Below are 27,391 nucleotides of genomic sequence, written 5' to 3' on the forward strand. Positions count from 1 at the left end.
AATATTTGAACGAGCTCGAAATTTCTAAAAAAAACTCGAATAACTCAGCTCTGGCACGGATTTTTGACGCGAAATTTCCGCAGGATGATAGCCACAGATGTGCTGCACAAACTGAGCATAAATTCAGTGGCGTATTTGACATGTTTGGACACGTAATTGAAAAGATAAAGACATCAAATATTTGAACGAGCTCGAAATTTCTTAGAAAAACTCAAATAAATCAGCTCTGGCACGGATTTTTGAAGCGAAATTTTCACAGGATGATAGCCACAGATGTGCTGCAGAAACTGAGCATAACTTCAGTGACGTATTTGACATGTTTGGACACGTAATTGTAAAGATAAAGACATCAAATATTTGAACGAGCTCAAAATTGCTTAGAACAACTCGAATAACTCAGCTCTGGCACGGATTTTTGACGCGAAATTTCCGCAGGATGATGGCCACAGATGTGCTGCACAAACTGAGCATAAATTCAGTGGCGTATTTGACATGTTTGGACACGTAATTGTAAAGATAAAGACATCAAATATTTGAACGAGCTCGAAATTTCTAGAAAAACTCGAATAACTCAGCTCTGGCACGGATTTTTGACGCGAAATTTTCGCAGGATGATGGCCACAGATGTGCTGCACAAACTGAGCATAAATTCAGTGACGTATTTGACATGTTTGGACACGTAATTGTAAAGATAAAGACATCAAATATTTGAACGAGCTCGAAATTTCTAAAAAAAACTCGAATAACTCAGCTCTGGCACGGATTTTTGACGCGAAATTTCCGCAGGATGATAGCCACAGATGTGCTGCACAAACTGAGCATAAATTCCGTGGCGTATTTGACATGTTTGGACACGTAATTGAAACGATAAAGATATCAAATATTTAAACGAGCTCGAAATTTCTTAGAAAAACTCGAATAACTCAGCTCTGGCACGGATTTTTGAGGCAAAATTTTCGCAGGATGATAGCCACAGATGTGCTGCACAAACTGAGCATAAATTCAGTGACGTACTTGACATGTTTGGACACGTAATTTTAAAGATAAAGACATCAAATTTTTGAACGAGCTCGAAATTTCTCAGAAAAATCCTAATAACTCAACTCTGGCAGGGAATTTTGAAGCGAAATTTTCGCAGGATGATAGCCACAGATGTGCTGCACAAACTGAGCATAACTTCAGTGACGTATTTGACATGTTTGGATACGTAATTGTAAAGATAAAGACATCAAATATTTGAACGAGCTCGAAATTTCTTAGAAAAACTCGAATAACTCAGCTCTGGCACTGATTTTTGAAACGAAATTCTCGCAGGATGATAGCCACAGATGTGCTGCACAAACTGAGCATAAATTCAGTGGCGTATTTGACATGTTTGGACACGTAATTGCAAAGATAAAGACATCAAATATTTGAACGAGCTCGAAATTTCTTAGAAAAACTCAAATAAATCAGCTCTGGCACGGATTTTTGAAGCGATATTTTCGCAGGATGATAGCCACAGATGTGCTGCACAAACTGAGCATAAATTCAGTGACGTATTTGACATGTTTGGACACGTAATTGTAAAGATAAAGACATCAAATATTTGAACGAGCTCGATATTTCTAAAAAAAAACTCGAATAACTCAGCTCTGGCACGGATTTTTGACGCGAAATTTCCGCAGGATGATAGCCACAGATGTGCTGCACAAACTGAGCATAAATTCAGTGGCGTATTTGACATGTTTGGACACGTAATTGTAACGATAAAGACATCAAATATTTGAACGAGCTCAAAATTTCTTAGAAAAAGTCGAATAACTCAGCTCTGGCACGGATTTTTGAAGCGAAATTTTCGCATGATGATGGCCACAGATGTGCTGCACAAACTGAGCATAAATTCAGTGACGTATTTGACATGTTTGGACACGTAATTGTAAAGATAAAGACATCAAATATTTGAACGAGCTCGAAATTTCTTAGAAAAACTCGAATAACTCAGCTCTGGCACGGATTTTTGAAACGAAATTCTCGCAGGATGATAGCCACAGATGTGCTGCACAAACTGAGCATAACTTCAGTAACGTACCGTCATCCAGGACGAAATTGTGCCAAAAAAGCATTTATTTTGTTTCTTTAGCTCAGTATACACACAATTTAGGAACTAAGTTGATTTCAAACCTGTCAATATATACTAAATTGTTCAATTAACAACTACCGTAGAGATGGTTTAGTTACAATGAAACCTAATTTTACTGGAAGTGCATGAACTTTGGCACAATCTCACCCCTTCTAGGGGGTGACATTGTGCCAAAAACTTAAAGTTAGGCTAAAAACCTAAACAGTGAACATGAGCATGTTTATAAACAATACACATAAATATCAGTATAAAGTAGTTCATATGGGGCCGTCCATGAACTAAGTGGACTATTAGGGGCAGGGGGTCGGCCAAAAACAACGCATCATACAAAAAGTATGAACGAAAATAACCCGGAGAGCTGTGAAATAACTAAAAACGAGTTCGTTGTCAATGGACAGCCTTTATATAGCCAGTATCGTTTCTAGGGTTAACAAGGGGGAGATATATGAAGGGGTGTATCCTAAGGTGGCATACCCATTTGATGATTTAACAAAAGTAACCATTACTTCCTTACCTCCTTAAAACTGGCAGTTTATACACGGTATAATATATTCGTCTTATATTAGAGTGTTTATTCCAAGTATCTGAAATTTCCAGAGAAAAAGTAAAAATTAGTTTAAATTATTTAGCAGACCTATGATGCTGTTTGCTCCAAAATGGATGATGCAATCTAATCTGTCAAAATATTGTGCTCAATAGTAAAGAATGTGAGTGTGCTGGTGTATACTGACGTGTTTTTGTTGTGTATGTGAAATCCACAAATTACATCGATCATTATGGCTTGGCACAATCTCACCCCCATGAAGCTCGAAAAGTACAAAGTTTCGAAAAATAATATTTTCGTAATCAAAACTAATCCAACGCATAATAACCTTTCAATGCATTATAAATGATTAGTTTATACACCTTCAAAATAGCAAGTTGATGCGATTAACTTCCTGTTCGGGTTGGTTTATGCGGGACATTTTTCACAAGCGTTATATCCGCGTATTTTTGATCGCGAACTTTGAAGCCCTGTTTAGGCTAAATAGTTCGCTAATATTATCTGTGTTCCATTCTAAGTTATAATAAATATGTTATGTTCATCATCATTTTGAATTTAGGTCACCAGGTTCTATAGATATAATAAATTTTCACAAATAAACATTTTTGGTTTTTGGCACAATCTCACCCCTGTGGCACAATCTCACCCCGGTTGGCGGAATTTGACATGTTTGGACACGTAATTGTAAAGATAGACATCAAATATTTGAACGAGCTCGAAATTTCTTAGAAAAACTCGAATAACTCAGCTCTGGCACGGATTTTTGTAGCGAAATTTTCGCAGGATGTTGGCCACAGATGTGCTGCACAAACTGAGCATAAATTCAGTGGCGTATTAGACATGTTTGGATACGTAATTGTAACGATAAAGACATCAAATATTTGAACGAGCTCAAAATTTCTTAGAAAAACTTGAATAACTCAGCTCTGGCACGGATTTTTGAAGCGAAATTTTCGCAGGATGATAGCCACAGATATGCTGCACAAACTGTGCATAAATTCAGTGACGTATTTGACATGTTTGGACACGTAATTGTAAAGATAAAGACATCAAATATTTGAACGAGCTCGAAATTTCTTAGAAAAACTCGAATAACTCAGCTCTGGCACGGATTTTTGAAGCGAAATTTTCGCAGGATGATGGCCACAGATGTGCTGCACAAACTGAGCATAAATTCAGTGACGTATTTGACATGTTTGGACACGTAATTGTAAAGATAAAGACATCAAATATTTGAACGAGCTCGAAATTTCTTAGAAAAACTCGAATAACTCAGCTCTGGCACGGATTTTTGAAACGAAATTCTCGCAGGATGATAGCCACAGATGTGCTGCACAAACTGAGCATAACTTCAGTAACGTACCGTCATCCAGGACGAAATTGTGCCAAAAAAGCATATATTTTGTTTCTTTAGCTCAGTATACACACAATTTAGGAACTAAGTTGATTTCAAACCTGTCAATATATACTAAATTGTTCAATTAACAACTACCGTAGAGATGGTTTAGTTACAATGAAACCTAATTTTACTGGAAGTGCATGAACTTTGGCACAATCTCACCCCTTCTAGGGGGTGACATTGTGCCAAAAACTTAAAGTTAGGCTAAAAACCTAAACAGTGAACATGAGCATGTTTATAAACAATACACATAAATATCAGTATAAAGTAGTTCATATGGGGCCGTCCATGAACTAAGTGGACTATTAGGGGCAGGGGGTCGGCCAAAAACAACGCATCATACAAAAAGTATGAACGAAAATAACCCGGAGAGCTGTGAAATAACTAAAAACGAGTTCGTTGTCAATGGACAGCCTTTATATAGCCAGTATCGTTTCTAGGGTTAACAAGGGGGAGATATATGAAGGGGTGTATCCTAAGGTGGCATACCCATTTGATCATTTAACAAAAGTAACCATTACTTCCTTACCTCCTTAAAACTGGCAGTTTATACACGGTATAATATATTCGTCTTATATTAGAGTGTTTATTCCAAGTATCTGAAATTTCCAGAGAAAAAGTAAAAATTAGTTTAAATTATTTAGCAGACCTATGATGCTGTTTGCTCCAAAATGGATGATGCAATCTAATCTGTCAAAATATTGTGCTCAATAGTAAAGAATGTGAGTGTGCTGGTATATACTGACGTGTTTTTGTTGTGTATGTGAAATCCACAAATTGCATCGATCATTATGGCTTGGCACAATCTCACCCCCATGAAGCTCGAAAAGTACAAAGTTTCGAAAAATAATATTTTCGTAATCAAAACTAATCCAACGCATAATAACCTTTCAATGCATTATAAATGATTAGTTTATACACCTTCAAAATAGCAAGTTGATGCGATTTCCTGTTCGGGTGGTTTATGCGGGACATTTTTCACAAGCGTTATTTCCGCGTATTTTTGATCGCGAACTTTGAAGCCCTGTTTAGGCTAAATAGTTCGCTAATATTATCTGTGTTCCATTCTAAGTTATAATAAATATGTTATGTTCATCATCATTTTGAATTTAGGTCACCAGGTTCTATAGATATAATAAATTTTCACAAATAAACATTTTTGGTTTTTGGCACAATCTCACCCCCGTGGCACAATCTCACCCCGGTTGGCGGTATTTGACATGTTTGGACACGTAATTGTAAAGATAGACATCAAATATTTGAACGAGCTCGAAATTTCTTAGAAAAACTCGAATAACTCAGCTCTGGCACGGATTTTTGAAGCGAAATTTTCGCAGGATGATGGCCACAGATGTGCTGCACAAACTGAGCATAACTTCAGTAACGTACCGTCATCCAGGGCGAAATTGTGCCAAAAAAGCATATATTTTTTTTCTTTAGCTCAGTATACACACAATTTAGGAACTAAGTTGATTTCAAACCTGTCAATATATACTAAATTGTTCAATTAACAACTACCGTAGAGATGGTTTAGTTACAATGAAACCTAATTTTACTGGAAGTGCATGAACTTTGGCACAATCTCACCCCTTCTAGGGGGTGACATTGTGCCAAAAACTTAAAGTTAGGCTAAAAACCTAAACAGTGAACATGAGCATGTTTATAAACAATACACATAAATATCAGTATAAAGTAGTTCATATGGGGCCGTCCATGAACTAAGTGGACTATTAGGGGCAGGGGGTCGGCCAAAAACAACGCATCATACAAAAAGTATGAACGAAAATAACCCGGAGAGCTGTGAAATAACTAAAAACGAGTTCGTTGTCAATGGACAGCCTTTATATAGCCAGTATCGTTTCTAGGGTTAACAAGGGGGAGATATATGAAGGGGTGTATCCTAAGGTGGCATACCCATTTGATCATTTAACAAAAGTAACCATTACTTCCTTACCTCCTTAAAACTGGCAGTTTATACACGGTATAATATATTCGTCTTATATTAGAGTGTTTATTCCAAGTATCTGAAATTTCCAGAGAAAAAGTAAAAATTAGTTTAAATTATTTAGCAGACCTATGATGCTGTTTGCTCCAAAATGGATGATGCAATCTAATCTGTCAAAATATTGTGCTCAATAGTAAAGAATGTGAGTGTGCTGGTGTATACTGACGTGTTTTTGTTGTGTATGTGAAATCCACAAATTGCATCGATCATTATGGCTTGGCACAATCTCACCCCCATGAAGCTCGAAAAGTACAAAGTTTCGAAAAATAATATTTTCGTAATCAAAACTAATCCAACGCATAATAACCTTTCAATGCATTATAAATGATTAGTTTATACACCTTCAAAATAGCAAGTTGATGCGATTTCCTGTTCGGGTGGTTTATGCGGGACATTTTTCACAAGCGTTATTTCCGCGTATTTTTGATCGCGAACTTTGAAGCCCTGTTTAGGCTAAATAGTTCGCTAATATTATCTGTGTTCCATTCTAAGTTATAATAAATATGTTATGTTCATCATCATTTTGAATTTAGGTCACCAGGTTCTATAGATATAATAAATTTTCACAAATAAACATTTTTGGTTTTTGGCACAATCTCACCCCCGTGGCACAATCTCACCCCGGTTGGCGGTATTTGACATGTTTGGACACGTAATTGTAAAGATAGACATCAAATATTTGAACGAGCTCGAAATTTCTTAGAAAAACTCGAATAACTCAGCTCTGGCACGGATTTTTGAAGCGAAATTTTCGCAGGATGATAGCCACAGATGTGCTGCACAAACTGAGCATAAATTCAGTGACGTATTTGACATGTTTGGACACGTAATTGTAAAGATAAAGACATCAAATATTTGAACGAGCTCGAAATTTCTTAGAAAAACTCGAATAACTCAGCTCTGGCACGGATTTTTGAAGCGAAATTTTCGCAGGATGATGGCCACAGATGTGCTGCACAAACTGAGCATAAATTCAGTGACGTATTTGACATGTTTGGACACGTAATTGTAAAGATAAAGACATCAAATATTTGAACGAGCTCGAAATTTCTTAGAAAAACTCGAATAACTCAGCTCTGGCACGGATTTTTGAAACGAAATTCTCGCAGGATGATAGCCACAGATGTGCTGCACAAACTGAGCATAACTTCAGTAACGTACCGTCATCCAGGGCGAAATTGTGCCAAAAAAGCATTTTTTTTTTCTTTAGCTTAGTATACACACAATTTAGGAACTAAGTTGAATTCAAACCTGTCAATATATACTAAATTGTTCAATTAAGGGGGCATAGTACTTTTTCAACTTAAAAAAATCGAATTTTTTTTAATGATTATTTCGATAGATTAACATTTTGACCATATGTGTTTCAAATCATTTCAATGAAATCCAAAAATTGACAAAGTTACAGCTATTTGTACCGCGCATGTCTGGAGCGATTACACGGCGAATAAAAAGTTCAACGTCGTTTTTCTCGAAACCAGGCTTTGAAAGTCGGTACCATAGATATCTCAAGAATGGCTCAAGCAATTCTCATGATTCTTTTTTTGTTTTAAAGCCAACAAAATTATCTAGTGTTTGACCCATCCTTTTTTTGATATTACTATTTTTGTATTTTTTAGAAATGTTTAAAGTCAATTTTTTCGACTAAAAACCTTACTTTTATGTTTGAATGTCCGCCATTTTGTTATGCGTTCAAATTTTAAAAAAAGGATGGGTCAAACACGAGATAATTTAATATACGTTCATGTCGTTTTGGAATTTTGCAATTCGGATAAGACCCCCAGCGCCAATCCATGGTACCGCAAATCATGTTTTTTTCGAACGATCATATTCAAGGAGCCGTAGGGGAGAGGGGAAGGGGTTCACATATGCAAACAAAATTGTAAATATTAGCATAAAGTGCAATGTTTGGAATGCAAAAAACCCGAATCGATTCGCTTTTCGCGTTATCGAGAATAAAATATTTGAAATTAGGCAAAAAATATGGTGTAAAATGTACTATGCCCCCTTAACAACTACCGTAGAGATGGTTTAGTTACAATGAAACCTAATTTTACTGGAAGTGCATGAACTTTGGCACAATCTCACCCTTTCTAGGGGGTGACATTGTGCCAAAAACTTAAAGTTAGGCTAAAAACCTAAACAGTGAACATGAGCATGTTTATAAACAATACACATAAATATCAGTATAAAGTAGTTCATATGGGGCCGTCCATGAACTAAGTGGACTATTAGGGGCAGGGGGTCGGCCAAAAACAACGCATCATACAAAAAGTATGAACGAAAATAACCCGGAGAGCTGTGAAATAACTAAAAACGAGTTCGTTGTCAATGGACAGCCTTTATATAGCCAGTATCGTTTCTAGGGTTAACAAGGGGGAGATATATGAAGGGATGTATCCTAAGGTGGCATACCCATTTGATCATTTAACAAAAGTAACCATTACTTCCTTACCTCCTTAAAACTGGCAGTTTATACACGGTATAATATATTCGTCTTATATTAGAGTGTTTATTCCAAGTATCTGAAATTTCCAGAGAAAAAGTAAAAATTAGTTTAAATTATTTAGCAGACCTATGATGCTGTTTGCTCCAAAATGGATGATGCAATCTAATCTGTCAAAATATTGTGCTCAATAGTAAAGAATGTGAGTGTGCTGGTGTATACTGACGTGTTTTTGTTGTGTATGTGAAATCCACAAATTGCATCGATCATTATGGCTTGGCACAATCTCACCCCCATGAAGCTCGAAAAGTACAAAGTTTCGAAAAATAATATTTTCGTAATCAAAACTAATCCAACGCATAATAACCTTTCAATGCATTATAAATGATTAGTTTATACACCTTCAAAATAGCAAGTTGATGCGATTTCCTGTTCGGGTTGGTTTATGCGGGACATTTTTCACAAGCGTTATTTCCGCGTATTTTTGATCGCGAACTTTGAAGCCCTGTTTAGGCTAAATAGTTCGCTAATATTATCTGTGTTCCATTCTAAGTTATAATAAATATGTTATGTTCATCATCATTTTGAATTTAGGTCACCAGGTTCTATAGATATAATAAATTTTCACAAATAAACATTTTTGGTTTTTGGCACAATCTCACCCCCGTGGCACAATCTCACCCCGGTTGGCGGTATTTGACATGTTTGGACACGTAATTGTAAAGATAGACATCAAATATTTGAACGAGCTCGAAATTTCTTAGAAAAACTCGAATAACTCAGCTCTGGCACGGATTTTTGAAGCGAAATTTTCGCAGGATGATAGCCACAGATGTGCTGCACAAACTGAGCATAAATTCAGTGACGTATTTGACATGTTTGGACACGTAATTGTAAAGATAAAGACATCAAATATTTGAACGAGCTCGAAATTTCTTAGAAAAACTCGAATAACTCAGCTCTGGCACGGATTTTTGAAGCGAAATTTTCGCAGGATGATGGCCACAGATGTGCTGCACAAACTGAGCATAAATTCAGTGACGTATTTGACATGTTTGGACACGTAATTGTAAAGATAAAGACATCAAATATTTGAACGAGCTCGAAATTTCTTAGAAAAACTCGAATAACTCAGCTCTGGCACGGATTTTTGAAACGAAATTCTCGCAGGATGATAGCCACAGATGTGCTGCACAAACTGAGCATAACTTCAGTAACGTACCGTCATCCAGGGCGAAATTGTGCCAAAAAAGCATATTTTTTTTTCTTTAGCTCAGTATACACACAATTTAGGAACTAAGTTGAATTCAAACCTGTCAATATATACTAAATTGTTCAATTAAGGGGGCATAGTACTTTTTCAACTTAAAAAAATCGAATTTTTTTTAATGATTATTTCGATAGATTAACATTTTGACCATATGTGTTTCAAATCATTTCAATGAAATCCAAAAATTGACAAAGTTACAGCTATTTGTACCGCGCATGTCTGGAGCGATTACACGGCGAATAAAAAGTTCAACGTCGTTTTTCTCGAAACCAGGCTTTGAAAGTCGGTACCATAGATATCTCAAGAATGGCTCAAGCAATTCTCATGATTCTTTTTTTGTTTTAAAGCCAACAAAATTATCTAGTGTTTGACCCATCCTTTTTTTGATATTACTATTTTTGTATTTTTTAGAAATGTTTAAAGTCAATTTTTTCGACTAAAAACCTTACTTTTATGTTTGAATGTCCGCCATTTTGTTATGCGTTCAAATTTTAAAAAAAGGATGGGTCAAACACGAGATAATTTAATATACGTTCATGTCGTTTTGGAATTTTGCAATTCGGATAAGACCCCCAGCGCCAATCCATGGTACCGCAAATCATGTTTTTTTCGAACGATCATATTCAAGGAGCCGTAGGGGAGAGGGGAAGGGGTTCACATATGCAAACAAAATTGTAAATATTAGCATAAAGTGCAATGTTTGGAATGCAAAAAACCCGAATCGATTCGCTTTTCGCGTTATCGAGAATAAAATATTTGAAATTAGGCAAAAAATATGGTGTAAAATGTACTATGCCCCCTTAACAACTACCGTAGAGATGGTTTAGTTACAATGAAACCTAATTTTACTGGAAGTGCATGAACTTTGGCACGTTGGCGGTTGGCGGTATTTGACATGTTTGGACACGTAATTGTAAAGATAGACATCAAATATTTGAACGAGCTCGAAATTTCTTAGAAAAACTCGAATAACTCAGCTCTGGCACGGATTTTTGAAGCGAAATTTTCGCAGGATGATAGCCACAGATGTACTGCACAAACTGAGCATAAATTCAGTGACGTATTTGACATGTTTGGACACGTAATTGAAACGATAAAGATATCAAATATTTAAACGAGCTCAAAATTTCTTAGAAAAACTCGAATAACTCAGCTCTGGCACGGATTTTTCAGGCGAAATTTTCGCAGGATGATAGCCACAGATGTGCTGCACAAACTGAGCATAAATTCAGTGACGTATTTGACATGTTTGGACACGTAATTGTAAAGATAAAGACATCAAATATTTGAACGAGCTCGAAATTTCTAGAAAAACTCGAATAACTCAGCTCTGGCACGGATTTTTGACGCGAAGTTCTCGCAGGATGATGGCCACAGATGTGTTGCACAAACTGAGCATAAATTCAGTGACGTATTTGACATGTTTGGACACGTAATTGTAAAGATAAAGACATCAAATATTTGAACGAGCTCGAAATTTCTAAAAAAAACTCGAATAACTCACCTCTGGCACGGATTTTTGACGCGAAATTTCCGCAGGATGATAGCCACAGATGTGCTGCACAAACTGAGCATAAATTCAGTGACGTATTTGACATGTTTGGACACGTAATTGTAAAGATAGACATCAAATATTTGAACGAGCTCGAAATTTCTTAGAAAAACTCGAATAACTCAGCTCTGGCACGGATTTTTGAAGCGAAATTTTCGCAGGATGATAGCCACAGATGTGCTGCACAAACTGAGCATAAATTCAGTGACGTATTTGACATGTTTGGACACGTAATTGAAACGATAAAGATATCAAATATTTAAACGAGCTCAAAATTTCTTAGAAAAACTCGAATAACTCAGCTCTGGCACGGATTTTTCAGGCGAAATTTTCGCATGATGATAGCCACACATGTGCTGCACAAACTGAGCATAAATTCAGTGACGTATTTGACATGTTTGGACACGTAATTGTAAAGATAAAGACATCAAATATTTGAACGAGCTCGAAATTTCTAGACAAACTCGAATAACTCAGCTCTGGCACGGATTTTTGACGCGAAATTTCAGCAGGATGATGGCCACAGCTGTGCTGCACAAACTGAGCATAAATTCAGTGACGTATTTGACATGTTTGGACACGTAATTGTAAAGATAAAGACATCAAATATTTGAACGAGCTCGAAATTTCTTAGAAAAACTTGAATAACTCAGCTCTGGCACGGATTTTTGACGCGAAATTTCCGCAGGATGATAGCCACAGATGTGCTGCACAAACTGAGCATAAATTCAGTGGCGTATTTGACATGTTTGGACACGTAATTGTAAAGATAAAGACATCAAATATTTGAACGAGCTCGAAATTTCTTAGAAAAACTCGAATAACTCAGCTCTGGCACGGATTTTTGAAGCGAAGTTCTCGCAGGATGATGGCCACAGATGTGTTGCACAAACTGAGCATAAATTCAGTGACGTATTTGACATGTTTGGACACGTAATTGTAAAGATAAAGACATCAAATATTTGAACGAGCTCGAAATTTCTAAAAAAAACTCGAATAACTCACCTCTGGCTAGGGATGCTATACCGGTTTTACCGAAACCGGTTTTACCGGTATTACCGGGCTATTTTCCAATACCGAATTACCGGTTTTTCCAAGACCAAAAACCGGTATTTTCGGTATTTTCGGACACGTAATTGTAAAGATAAAGACATCAAATATTTGAACGAGCTCGAAATTTCTTAGAAAAACTCGAATAACTCAGCTCTGGCACGGATTTTTGAAGCGAAAGTTTCGCAGGATGATGGCCACAGATGTGCTGCACAAACTGAGCATAAATTCAGTGACGTATTTGACATGTTTGGACACGTAATTGTAAAGATAAAGACATCAAATATTTGAACGAGCTCGGAATTTCTAAAAAAAACTCGAATAACTCAGCTCTGGCACGGATTTTTGACGCGAAATTTCCGCAGGATGATAGCCACAGATGTGCTGCACAAACTGAGCATAAATTCAGTGGCGTATTTGACATGTTTGGACACGTAATTGAAACGATAAAGATATCAAATATTTAAACGAGCTCGAAATTTCTTAGAAAAACTCGAATAACTCAGCTCTGGCACGGATTTTTGAGGCAACATTTTCGCAGGATGATAGCCACAGATGTGCTGCACAAACTGAGCATAAATTCAGTGACGTATTTGACATGTTTGGACACGTAATTGTAAAGATAAAGACATCAAATATTTGAACGAGCTCGAAATTTCTAGAAAAACTCGAATAACTCAGCTCTGGCACGGATTTTTGAAGCGAAATTTCCGCAGGATGATAGCCACAGATGTGCTGCACAAACTGAGCATAAATTCAGTGACGTATTTGACATGTTTAGACACGTAATTGTAAAGATAAAACATCAAATATTTGAACGAGCTCGAAATTTCTTAGAAAAACTTGAATAACTCAGCTCTGGCACGGATTTTTGACGCGAAATTTCCGCAGGATGATAGCCACAGATGTGCTGCACAAACTGAGCATAAATTCAGTGGCGTATTTGACATGTTTGGACACGTAATTGTAAAGATAAAGACATCAAATATTTGAACGAGCTCGAAATTTCTTAGAAAAACTCGAATAACTCAGCTCTGGCACGGATTTTTGAAGCGAAGTTCTCGCAGGATGATGGCCACAGATGTGTTGCACAAACTGAGCATAAATTCAGTGACGTATTTGACATGTTTGGACACGTAATTGTAAAGATAAAGACATCAAATATTTCAACGAGCTCGAAATTTCAAAAAAAAACTCGAATAACTCACCTCTGGGCTCTGGCACGGATTTTTGACGCGAAATTTCCGCAGGATGATAGCCACAGATGTGCTGCACAAACTGAGCATAAATTCAGTGGCGTATTTGACATGTTTGGACACGTAATTGTAACAATAAAGACATCAAATATTTGAACGAGCTCAAAATTTCTTAGAAAAACTTGAATAACTCAGCTCTGGCACGGATTTTTGAAGCGAAATTTTCGCAGGATGATAGCCACAGATATGCTGCACAAACTGAGCATAAATTCAGTGACGTATTTGACATGTTTGGACACGTAATTGTAAAGATAAAGACATCAAATATTTGAACGAGCTCGAAATTTCTTAGAAAAACTCGAATAACTCAGCTCTGGCACGGATTTTTGAAGCGAAAGTTTCGCAGAATGATGGCCACAGATGTGCTGCACAAACTGAGCATAAATTCAGTGACGTATTTGACATGTTTGGACACGTAATTGTAAAGATAAAGACATCAAATATTTGAACGAGCTCGAAATTTTTAAAAAAAACTCGAATAACTCAGTTCTGGCACGGATTTTTGAAGCGAAATTTCCGCAGGATGATAGCCACAGATGTGCTGCACAAACTGAGCATAAATTCAGTGGCGTATTTGACATGTTTGGACACGTAATTGAAACGATAAAGATATCAAATATTTAAACGAGCTCGAAATTTCTTAGAAAAACTCGAATAACTCAGCTCTGGCACGGATTTTTGAGGCAAAATTTTCGCAGGATGATAGCCACAGATGTGCTGCACAAACTGAGCATAAATTCAGTGACGTATTTGACATGTTTGGACACGTAATTGTAAAGATAAAGACATCAAATATTTGAACGAGCTCGAAATTTCTAGAAAAACTCGAATAACTCAGCTCTGGCACGGATTTTTGAAGCGAAATTTCCGCAGGATGATAGCCACAGATGTGCTGCACAAACTGAGCATAAATTCAGTGACGTATTTGACATGTTTAGACACGTAATTGTAAAGATAAAGACATCAAATATTTGAACGAGCTCGAAATTTCTTAGAAAAACTCGAATAACTCAGCTCTGGCACTGATTTTTGACGCGAAATTTCCGCAGGATGATAGCCACAGATGTGCTGCACAAACTGAGCATAAATTCAGTGGCGTATTTGACATGTTTGGACACGTAATTGCAAAGATAAAGACATCAAATATTTGAACGAGCTCGAAATTTCTTAGAAAAACTCAAATAAATCAGCTCTGGCACGGATTTTTGAAGCGAAATTTTCGCAGGATGATAGCCACAGATGTGCTGCACAAACTGAGCATAAATTCAGTGACGTATTTGACATGTTTGGACACGTAATTGTAAAGATAAAGACATCAAATATTTGAACGAGCTCGATATTTCTAAAAAAAACTCGAATAACTCAGCTCTGGCACGGATTTTTGACGCGAAATTTCCGCAGGATGATAGCCACAGATGTGCTGCACAAACTGAGCATAAATTCAGTGGCGTATTTGACATGTTTGGACACGTAATTGTAACGATAAAGACATCAAATATTTGAACGAGCTCAAAATTTCTTAGACAAACTTGAATAACTCAGCTCTGGCACGGATTTTTGAAGCGAAATTTTCGCAGGATGATAGCCACAGATATGCTGCACAAACTGAGCATAAATTCAGTGACGTATTTGACATGTTTGGACACGTAATTGTAAAGATAAAGACATCAAATATTTGAACGAGCTCGAAATTTCTTAGAAAAACTCGAATAACTCAGCTCTGGCACGGATTTTTGAAGCGAAATTTTCGCAGGATGATGGCCACAGATGTGCTGCACAAACTGAGCATAAATTCAGTGACGTATTTGACATGTTTGGACACGTAATTGTAAAGATAAAGACATCAAATATTTGAACGAGCTCGAAATTTCTTAGAAAAACTCGAATAACTCAGCTCTGGCACGGATTTTTGAAACGAAATTCTCGCAGGATGATAGCCACAGATGTGCTGCACAAACTGAGCATAACTTCAGTAACGTACCGTCATCCAGGGCGAAATTGTGTCAAAAAAGCATTTTTTTTTTCTTTAGCTCAGTATACACACAATTTAGGAACTAAGTTGATTTAAAACTGTCAATATATACTAAATTGTTCAATTAACAACTACCGTAGAGATGGTTTAGTTACAATGAAACCTAATTTTACTGGAAGTGCATGAACTTTGGCACAATCTCACCCCTTTTAGGGGGTGACATTGTGCCAAAAACTTAAAGTTTGGCTAAAAACCTAAACAGTGAACATGAGCATGTTTATAAACAATACACATAAATATCAGTATAAAGTAGTTCATATGGGGCCGTCCATGAACTAAGTGGACTATTAGGGGCAGGGGGTCGGCCAAAAACAACGCATCATACAAAAAGTATGAACGAAAATAACCCGGAGAGCTGTGAAATAACTAAAAACGAGTTCGTTGTCAATGGACAGCCTTTATATAGCCAGTATCGTTTCTAGGGTTAACAAGGGGGAGATATATGAAGGGGTGTATCCTAAGGTGGCATACCCATTTGATCATTTAACAAAAGTAACCCATACTTCCTTACCTCCTTAAAACTGGCAGTTTATACACGGTATAATATATTCGTCTTATATTAGAGTGTTTATTCCAAGTATCTGAAATTTCCAGAGAAAAAGTAAAAATTAGTTTAAATTATTTAGCAGACCTATGATGCTGTTTGCTCCAAAATGGATGATGCAATCTAATCTGTCAAAATATTGTGCTCAATAGTAAAGAATGTGAGTGTGCTGGTGTATACTGACGTGTTTTTGTTGTGTATGTGAAATCCACAAATTGCATCGATCATTATGGCTTGGCACAATCTCACCCCCATGAAGCTCGAAAAGTACAAAGTTTCGAAAAATAATATTTTCGTAATCAAAACAAATCCAACGCATAATAACCTTTCAATGCATCATAAATGATTAGTTTATACACCTTCAAAATAGCAAGTTGATGCGATTTCCTGTTCGGGTTGGTTTATGCGGGACATTTTTCACAAGCGTTATTTCCGCGTATTTTTGATCGCGAACTTTGAAGCCCTGTTTAGGCTAAATAGTTCGCTAATATTATCTGTGTTCCATTCTAAGTTATAATAAATATGTTATGTTTATCATCATTTTGAATTTAGGTCACCAGGTTCTATAGATATAATAAATTTTCACAAATAAACATTTTTGGTTTTTGGCACAATCTCACCCCCGTGGCACAATCTCACCCCGGTTGGGGGTATGTGACATGTTTGGACACGTAATTGTAAAGATAGACATCAAATATTTGAACGAGCTCGAAATTTCTTAGAAAAACTCGAATAACTCAGCTCTGGCACGGATTTTTGAAGCGAAATTTTCGCAGGATGATAGCCACAGATGTGCTGCATAAACTGAGCATAAATTCAGTGACGTATTTGACATGTTTGGACACGTAATTGAAACGATAAAGATATCAAATATTTAAACGAGCTCAAAATTTCTTAGAAAAACTCGAATAACTCAGCTCTGGCACGGATTTTTCAGGCGAAATTTTCGCAGGATGATAGCCACAGATGTGCTGCACAAACTGAGCATAAATTCAGTGACGTATTTGACATGTTTGGACACGTAATTGTAAAGATAAAGACATCAAATATTTGAACGAGCTCGAAATTTCTAGAAAAACTCGAATAGCTCAGCTCTGGCACGGATTTTTGACGCGAAATTTCCGCAGGATGATGGCCACAGATGTGCTGCACAAACTGAGCATAAATTCAGTGACGTATTTGACATGTTTGGACACGTAATTGTAAAGATAAAGACATCAAATATTTGAACGAGCTCGAAATTTCTTAGAAAAACTCGAATAACTCAGCTCTGGCACGGATTATTGACGCGAAATTTCCGCAGGATGATAGCCACAGATGTGCTGCATAAACTGAGCATAAATTCAGTGGCGTATTTGACATGTTTGGACACGTAATTGCAAAGATAAAGACATCAAATATTTGAACGAGCTCGAAATTTCTTAGAAAAACTCAAATAAATCAGCTCTGGCACGGATTTTTGAAGCGAAATTTTCGCAGGATGATAGCCACAGATGTGCTGCACAAACTGAGCATAACTTCAGTGACGTATTTGACATGTTTGGACACGTAATTGTAAAGATAAAGACATCAAATATTTGAACGAGCTCAAAATTGCTTAGAAAAACTCGAATAACTCAGCTCTGGCACGGATTTTTGAAGCGAAATTCTCGCAGGATGATAGCCACAGATGTGCTGCATAAACTGAGCATAACTTCAGTGACGTATTTGACATGTTTGGACACGTAATTGTAAAGATAAAGACATCAAATATTTGAACGAGCTCGAAATTTCTTAGAAAAACTCGAATAACTCAGCTCTGGCACGGATTTTTGACGCGAAATTTCCGCAGGATGATAGCCACAGATGTGCTGCACAAACTGAGCATAACTTCAGTGACGTATTTGACATGTTTGGACACGTAATTGTAAAGATAAAGACATCAAATATTTGAACGAGCTCGAAATTTCTTAGAAAAACTCGAATAACTCAGCTCTGGCACGGATTTTTGAAGCGAAATTTTCGCAGGATGATGGCCACAGATGTGTTGCACAAACTGAGCATAAATTCAGTGACGTATTTGACATGTTTGGACACGTAATTGTAAAGATAAAGACATCAAATATTTGAACGAGCTCGAAATTTCTAAAAAAAACTCGAATAACTCAGCTCTGGCACGGATTTTTGACGCGAAATTTCCGCAGGATGATAGCCACAGATGTGCTGCACAAACTGAGCATAAATTCAGTGGCGTATTTGACATGTTTGGACACGTAATTGTAACGATAAAGACATCAAATATTTGAACGAGCTCAAAATTTCTTAGAAAAACTTGTATAACTCAGCTGTGGCACGGATTTTTGAAGCGAAATTTTCGCAGGATAATAGCCACAGATATGCTGCACAAACTGAGCATAAATTCAGTGACGTATTTGACATGTTTGGACACGTAATTGTAAAGATAAAGACATCAAATATTTGAACGAGCTCGAAATTTCTTAGAAAAACTCGAATAACTCAGCTCTGGCACGGATTTTTGAAGCGAAATATTCGCAGGATGATGGCCACAGATGTGCTGCACAAACTGAGCATAAATTCAGTGACGTATTTGACATGTTTGGACACGTAATTGTAAAGATAAAGACATCAAATATTTGAACGAGCTCGAAATTTCTAAAAAAAACTCGAATAACTCAGCTCTGGCACGGGTTTTTGAAACGAAATTCTCGCAGGATGATAGCCACAGATGTGCTGCACAAACTGAGCATAACTTCAGTAACGTACCTTCATCCAGGGCGAAATTGTGCCAAAAAAGCATATATTTTTACCTTTGTTATACTATATAACAAAGGTTTAGAAATTGGTCGAAAAACACGAAATTGATCCGAGGCCCGTAGGGCCGAATCACACATACCAATCGATAGAGCTCGACGAACTGAGCAATGTCTGTGTGTGTGTGTATGTATGTATGTGTGTATGTGTGTATGTGTGTATGTGTGTGTGCAGCTCATTTTCTATCGCCTGTTTCTCGAAGATGGCTGAACCGATTTGATCGCTTTTACTTTTGTTTGAAAGGTATTATTGTCTAGTATATCACTATTGAATTGCTCTGCGGTCCGACGTTTCGTTTAAAAGTTATAAGCAAAAATGTGAAAAATACGTGACACGCGCTTCTCCTGAACTACGCAACCAATTTTAACGATCTTAGTACCAAACGAAAGCTCTTGCTGTTACTAAACTTTTTACCAAGTTTTATTGAAAACGGACAAGCAGTTTAAAAGTTAGCCTTAAAAAAACATTTTTGATAAGGTTCAAATGATCGCCTGTTTCTCAGAGATGGCCAAACCGATTTATGCGCTATAAGTTTTATTTGGCAGGTAATATAGCCGGATAGATCACTATTGAATGGTTTTTGGATTGGACGTTTAATTTGAAAGTTATGAGCAATCGTATACACCACACCAAAATTAACAATAATTTATAAGGATTTAACCAAGATAATTTACCTAATTTCAATTGTTTTAATATCAAACGAGAGGTTTTGACACTACGAATATATATGCAAAATTTCATAAGAATTGGTTTTACCGGTCAAAAGATATCAATCCTCGAACGCTCGCGCCAACTTTTGCAACACAGTTACTCGCGCGCACAATAGCCCAAAACCAAAGAAAACGTGCGCACTAGTATGACTTTTTCATGTGTTACAAAGTTATACAAATAGTAAAAATACACAACTTTGCTGAAAATAGTATACCTCTATGTTTGCTTGTTTAGGAACTGTAGAACTTTGATTATAAAAATACCCTGATTTTAACCCCGAATTACTCGACTACCAACTGACGGATACATTTTAAACATTTTACATTTGCTGATAGTTTTGCTACATACAGACGGCATTTTGCCATATGAAGTAACGTGAAAAAATTCCAGTTGGGGCAAATAGCGATACACCTCACATGCTGCTTGCTTCGTTTCTGTGCTGTCGGTTTATGCTGATCTATTTTCCTAACAAATTTAAAGTATTATTACTTTGAATAATTCAGACATTTTGCTCATAACAAGTTTATTGAAGAATATACGTTAGTTAAACAACGATTGGTAAATATGGCATTCAAAAACCTACACATGTTGTTCAGAATACAACAGCGTGAGTAACCGAAGGTTAATAAAAATTGATGAAATTTTTTCAAGAAAACTTTATTGATGCGAATCGAATAGAATGGCATTACAGGAAATTATGCATAGTTCAAAAACCTATAAACTAGACCTTTACTACGCAATGTATATGTTAAAGAATAACATTTCTACTTACAACTTACTTTTACTTGCACTTACCCACATTAGTAACAACTTACTCAGCAATTTCATGAGAAAAAGAACTATCAAAATTTGTAAGTGCTTCTATTTTGTTCAAATTTTGTAAGCTTTTCAATTTCCAAAAATTTTATGTAAACCAACGCACAATGCAACGTTAACTAATAGATGAATAATGTTCAGAAGACATGTCGATTTCTATCTCAAATAGCAAGTAAGACCGTATAACAAAGGTTCCTTTCACCACTAGGTGGATTAAATCAGGTTTTTTTCTTTAGCTCAGTATACACACAATTTAGGAACTAAGTTGATTTCAAACCTGTCAATATATACTAAATTGTTCAATTAACAACTACCGTAGAGATGGTTTAGTTACAATGAAACCTAATTTTACTGGAAGTGCATGAACTTTGGCACAATCTCACCCCTTCTAGGGGGTGACATTGTGCCAAAAACTAAAAGTTAGGCTAAAAACCTAAACAGTGAACATGAGCATGTTTATAAACAATACACATAAATATCAGTATAAAGCAGTTCATATGGGGCCGTCCATGAACTAAGTGGACTATTAGGGGCAGGGGGTCGGCCAAAAACAACGCATCATACGCATATCATCAAGTATGAACGAAAATAACCCGGAGAGCTGTGAAATAACTAAAAACGTGTTCGTTGTCAATGGACAGCCTTTATATAGCCAGTATCGTTTCTAGGGTTAACAAGGGGGAGATATATGAAGGGGTGTATCCTAAGGTGGCATACCCATTTGATCATTTAACAAAAGTAATCATTACGATAGGGTTCGACGAACTGAGCAATGTCTGTGTGTGTGTGTATGTGTGTATGTATGTGCGGGGCGCAACTTTTCTACGCCTGTTTCTCGGAGATGGCTGAACCGATTTGTTCGCTATTACTTTTGTTTGAAAGGTATTATTGCCTAGTATATCACTATTGAATTGTTTCGAGGTCCGACATTTCGTTTAAAAGTTATAAGTAAAAACGTGAAAATTACGTGACACGATTTTCTCCGGAACCAAATGACTGATTTCAACGATCTTGGTATCGAATGAAAGCTCTTGTTAATGCTAAATTTTTCGGGTAAATTTTATTGAAAACAAACAAGTAGTTTAAAAGTTATCCTAAAAAACCTGTTTTGACAAGGTAATAATTATCGCCTGTTTCTTAAAGATGGCTAAACTGACTTAGGCGCTATTAGTCTCATTTGAAAGGTAACATAGCCTAATAGATCACTATTGATTTGTTTTTTGATTGGACGTTTAATTTGAAAGTTATGAGCAATTGAATACAACACATTAAAATTTACAATAATTTATAACTATTTCATCTAGGATGATTTATCTAGTTTGAATTATTTTTGCATCAAATTAGAGATTTTAATGCTGCAAATATATCTGCAAAATTTCAGAAGAATTGGTTTTGCCGATCAAAAGATATTAACCCTCCAACACTCGCGCCAACTTTTGTAATACGGTTACTCACGCGCACAATGGCCCAAAGCCAAAAAGACATGCGCACTAGAGTTTTGACTTGGCGACTCGTGGGGGTTTAACTTACCTGTTCAACCAGCGAAAAATACAAATTAATACGCAGCCTTTTTATTATCGCATTTCTATATTTTAATCATATATCAAACATTAGGGGTATTCACGTAGCGCTTGGTATGTTGCGTAAACGGTATATTTCGTGTATATATAGCCGCAATTCGCATTGCAGTTCCGGTTTCTATGGAGATGGAACTGTTATGCGAGTAGCGGCAGTATAAATACGCAATACTCCGTATACGCAACATAGCAAGCGCTACGTGAACGTACTTTACCAGCAAACTCGTCTTCGAATTTTAACTACGAACCGAAAATTTTTCGTTCAATTTACCTATTGGACCTAATTCAAGAATAACCACTTTACTGCGATGCACGCATAAGCCCACACCACACGCACCACAAGCAATATGCGTAAGTTGTTCAATGCTAAAGATGAACGAGTTAATGAGAAAATTTTGCGAATAATGCATGCCAACCGCGCTCATTTTCAAATCTCCATCGTTCCAACACATTGTTCCTGGTGCTAATCTCTAAAGCAACGTTCAAACGTCGTGCTGAACGTTTTGCTAATCAGCTTCGTAACTAAAATAAATTTGTATAGCATATGCGTCAGTGCAAACTAAATTATGGACGAGTGATGAAAACAATTTTGTCGGGCTGAATTTTGTTGTCTGTCCTATGAACAGGTTGAACATGCGGACGAGTCGCCACTGTTTTAGATTTATCGAACCTTTGGAAGAATTTCTTGAAATTGAAAATTCTATCGTCTGGTGTAATTTAAATTTTGATTAATCCCCCTAAAAGTGAAATAAAAAAAATATTTTTCTTCAGTTTCAATATAACACCATGATGTGTTCTGTAAAGTTTTAGAGCATATTATTACAAGAAATTTTGCTGAAAACAGTAACCCTCTATCTCTTCAGCGAAGCTAGAAAAATCTTATTTATTGTATATGAATTAGTGAAATCAGTTTTTTATTTTAGCTCTTTTCGTAATTGTTGTATGACTTTTTCATGTATTACAAAGTTGCACAAATAATAAAAATACATAACTTTTCTGAATATAGTATACCTCTACGTTTGCTTGTTTAGGAACTGTAGAACTTTGATTATAAAAAATACCATAATTTTGACCCCGAATTACTCGACTACCAACAGACGGATACATGTTAAATATTTTACATTATTGCTGATTGTTTTGATGCATATAGACACCATTTTTCCATATGAAGAAACGAGAGAAAATTCCAGTTGGGCCAATTCCGGTACACCTCATATACTGATGCTTCATTTCTGTGATGTCAGTTTATGCTGATCTATTTTCCCAACAATTTAAAGTATTAATGCATTGAATAATTATGACATTTTGCTCATAACAAGTTTATTGAAGAATATACGTTAGTTACACAACGAATAGTAACTTTATAACAATGTGGCGTTCAAAAACCTACACGTGTTATACAAAATACAACAGCGTGAGTAGCCGAAGGTTAATAAAAATTGATGAAATTTATTCTGGAAAACTTTATTGGTGTGAATCAAATAGGCATTACAGGAAATTATGCATAGTTCAAAAATCTATAAACTAGACCTTTACTACGCAATGTATATGTTAAAGAATAATATTTGCTCTTACAACTTACTTTTACTTGCACTTACTCAAATTATTAACAACTTACTTATCCTTACTCAGCACTTTCATGAAAACCTGATTTAATCCACCTAGTGGTGAAAGGAACCTTTGTTATACCGTCTTACTTGCAATTTGAGATAGAAATCGACACGTTTGGTTTACATGAAATTTTTGGAAATTGAATAAGTTTGTACAAAATTTGAACAAAATAGAAGCACTTATAAATTTTGATAGTTCCTTTTCTCATGAAATTGCGGCGTAAGTTGTTACTAATGAGGGTAAGTGCAAGTAAAAGTAAGTTGTAAGACGAAATATTATTCTTTAACATATACATTGCGTAGTAAACGTCTAGTTAAAAGGTTTTTGAACTATGCATAATTTCCTGTAACGCCATTCTGTTTGATTCACAACAATAAAGTTCTCTTGAATAAATTTCATCAATTTTTATGAACCTTCGGTTATTCACGTTGTTGTATTTTGTACACCATATAGGTTTTTGAATGCCATATTGTTATATAGTTACAAATCGTATATTACGTATATACTAACGTATATTCTTCAATAAACTTGTTATGAGCAAAATGTCAGAATTATTCAATGCATTATTACTTTAAATTGTTAGGAAAACAAATTAGCATAAACCGACATCACAGAAACGAAGCAAGTAGCATGTGAGGTGTACCGCAATTAGCCACAACTGGAAATTTCTTTCGTTTCTTCATATGGAAAAATGGTGTCTGTGTGCAGCAAAACTACCAGCAAATGTAAAATGTTTAAAATGTATCCGTCTGTTGGTTGTCGAGTAATTCGGGGTCAAAACCAGGGTATTTTTATAATCGAAGTTCTACAGTTCGTAAACAAGGAAACATAGAGGTATACTATGTTCAGCAAAATTGTCTATTTTTATTATTTATACAACTTTGTAATACATGAAAAAGTCATACAACAATTACAAAAAGAACTAAAATAGAAAAACTGATTTTTCAAATTCATATACAATAAATAAGATCTCTTCGTTGAAGAGATAGAAGGTTACTGTCTTCAGCAAAATTTCTTGTAATAATATGCTCTATAACTTTGCAGAACACATCAATGTGTTATATAGAAACTGAAGGAAAATAATTTTTTTATTTCACTTTTAGGGGGATTAATCAAAATTCAAATTCTACCAGACGATAGAGCTTTCAATTTCAAGAAACTCTTCCAAAGGTTCGATAAACTTAAAACCAAGTTTTCCTAGTCAAAACTCTAGTGCGCACGTTTTCTTTGGTTTTGGGCTATTGTGCGCGCGAGTAACTGTGTTATAAAAGTTGGCGCGAGTGTTCGAGGGTTAATATCTTTTGACCGGTAAAACCAATTCTTATGAAATTTTGCATATATATTCGTAGTGTGAAAACGTCTCGTTTGATATTAAAATAATTGAAATTAGGTTATTTTTCTTTTCATTCAATAGTGATCTATCCGGCTATATTACCTGCCAAATGAAACTAATAGCACGTAAATCGGTTTGGCGATCTCTGAGAAACAGGCGATCATTTGAACCTTGTCAAAACTGGTTTTTTAAGTATAACTTTTAAACCACTTGTTTGTTTTCAATAAAAATTGGCGTGAAGTTTAGCAATAGTAAGAGCTTTTATTTGGTACTAAGATCGATGAAATCGTTTATGTGGTTCCGGAGAAAATCGTGTCACGTAATTTTCACATTTTTGCTTATAACTTTTAAACTAAAAGTCAGACCACGAAACCATTTAATAGTGATATACTAGGTAAAAATACCTTTCAAATAAAAGTTATAGCAGACGGATCGGTTCATCCATCTCCGAGAAATAGGCGATTGAAAATTGAAGCGCACACACATACACACATACACACACACACACACACACACACACACACACACACACACACACACACACACACACACACACACACACACACACACACACACACACACACACACACACACACACACACACACACACACACACACACACACACACACACACACACACACACACACACACACACACACACACACACACACACACACACACACACACACACACACACACACACACACACACACACACACACACACACACACACACACACACACACACACACACACACACACACACACACACACACACAGACATTGCTCATTCGTCGAACCTGATCGATTGGTATATGTGACACGGCCCTCCGGGCCTCAGATCGACTTCGTGTTTTTCGACCAATTCCTAAACCTTTGTTATATTGTATAACAAAGGTAAAAAGGATCTATCAAAATTTATAAGTGGTCATATTTTGTTCACATTTTGTAAACTTATTCAATTTTCAAAAATTTTATGTAAAGTAACGCAGTACGTAACGTTAACCAATAGATGAATTATACTCCGAAGACGTGTCGATTTCTATCTCAAATAGCAAGTAAGACCGTATAACAAAGGTTCCTTTCACCACTAGGTGGATTAAATCGGGTTTTTTCTTTAGCTCAGTATACACACAATTTAGGAACTAAGTTGATTTCAAACCTGTCAATATATACTAAATTGTTCCATTAACAACTACCGTAGAGATGGTTTAGTTACAATGAAACCTAATTTTACTGGAAGTGCATGAACTTTGGCACAATCTCACCCCTTCTAGGGGGTGACATTGTGCCAAAAACTTAAAGTTAGGCTAAAAACCTAAACAGTGAACATGAGCATGTTTATAAACAATACACATAAATATCAGTATAAAGCAGTTCATATGGGGCCGTCCATGAACTTAGTGGACTATTAGGGGCAGGGGGTCGGCCAAAAACAACGCATCATACAAAAAGTATGAACGAAAATAACCCGGAGAGCTGTGAAATAACTAAAAACGAGTTCGTTGTCAATGGACAGCCTTTATATAGCCAGTATCGTTTCTAGGGTTAACAAGGGGGAGATATATGAAGGGGTGTATCCTAAGGTGGCATACCCATTTGATCATTTAACAAAAGTAACCATTACTTCCTTACCTTCTTAAAACTGGCAGTTTATACACGGTATAATATATTCGTCTTATATTAGAGTGTTTATTCCAAGTATCTGAAAATTCCAGAGAAAAAGTAAAAATTAGTTTAAATTATTTAGCAGACCTATGATGCTGTTTGCTCCAAAATGGATGATGCAATCTAATCTGTCAAAATATTGTGCTCAATAGTAAAGAATCTGTGCGCGACGGTTAAGTAACTTGATAATTGTTATAAACGGTGGAAGACTATAATAGTGGCATTGTGTTGTGTCAGAAAAGTCGGGAATATAAGACAATCTAAAGCTAAAAGGACATTAAAAAGTATGGTGTCAGCTTAAAAGGAAAAAGACAAAGTACAAGTTAAAAACTAAAGCTAAAAAGACATTAACCGTTATGTGTACGGGAAAGTCCAGTCGTTGAACAGTGTAGACGTATTTAAATTTGCTCGCGTTACTTTTCGCGCTTGACACGTATTAATTTTGTTCGTTTTGTTTGTGCTAGATTTACAGTTTAGTTTTGTGAACATGAATTGTGAGATTTGTTTGGCGGATTCTGCCGTAGATTCAGTAATGTTGACATGATGCACACGATCATTTCATGCCGCCTGTGCCGGAGTTACAGTTCAGCGAGGATCCCTACGCAAACGAGACAGAAAGATCGACCCACTTGCATATATACTGC

The 27,391-nt window shown here is 36.2% G+C and overlaps 1 long non-coding RNA gene across 1 annotated transcript; it reads right to left on the reverse strand.

The window, feature by feature from the left end:
- Nucleotides 1-8,525: 8,525 nt before the first annotated feature.
- LOC128743970 (uncharacterized) lies at nucleotides 8,526-26,769 on the reverse strand. Its single transcript, XR_008412344.1, has 3 exons — nucleotides 26,715-26,769; nucleotides 16,188-16,257; nucleotides 8,526-8,595 (listed from the first exon to the last, which is right to left on the reverse strand). It is a non-coding gene; the product is annotated as an uncharacterized LOC128743970 (long non-coding RNA).
- Nucleotides 26,770-27,391: the final 622 nt, after the last annotated feature.

The sequence above is a fragment of the Sabethes cyaneus genome, chromosome 3 (assembly GCF_943734655.1).
Source record: "Sabethes cyaneus chromosome 3, idSabCyanKW18_F2, whole genome shotgun sequence".
Lineage (NCBI taxonomy): Eukaryota > Metazoa > Arthropoda > Insecta > Diptera > Culicidae > Sabethes > Sabethes cyaneus.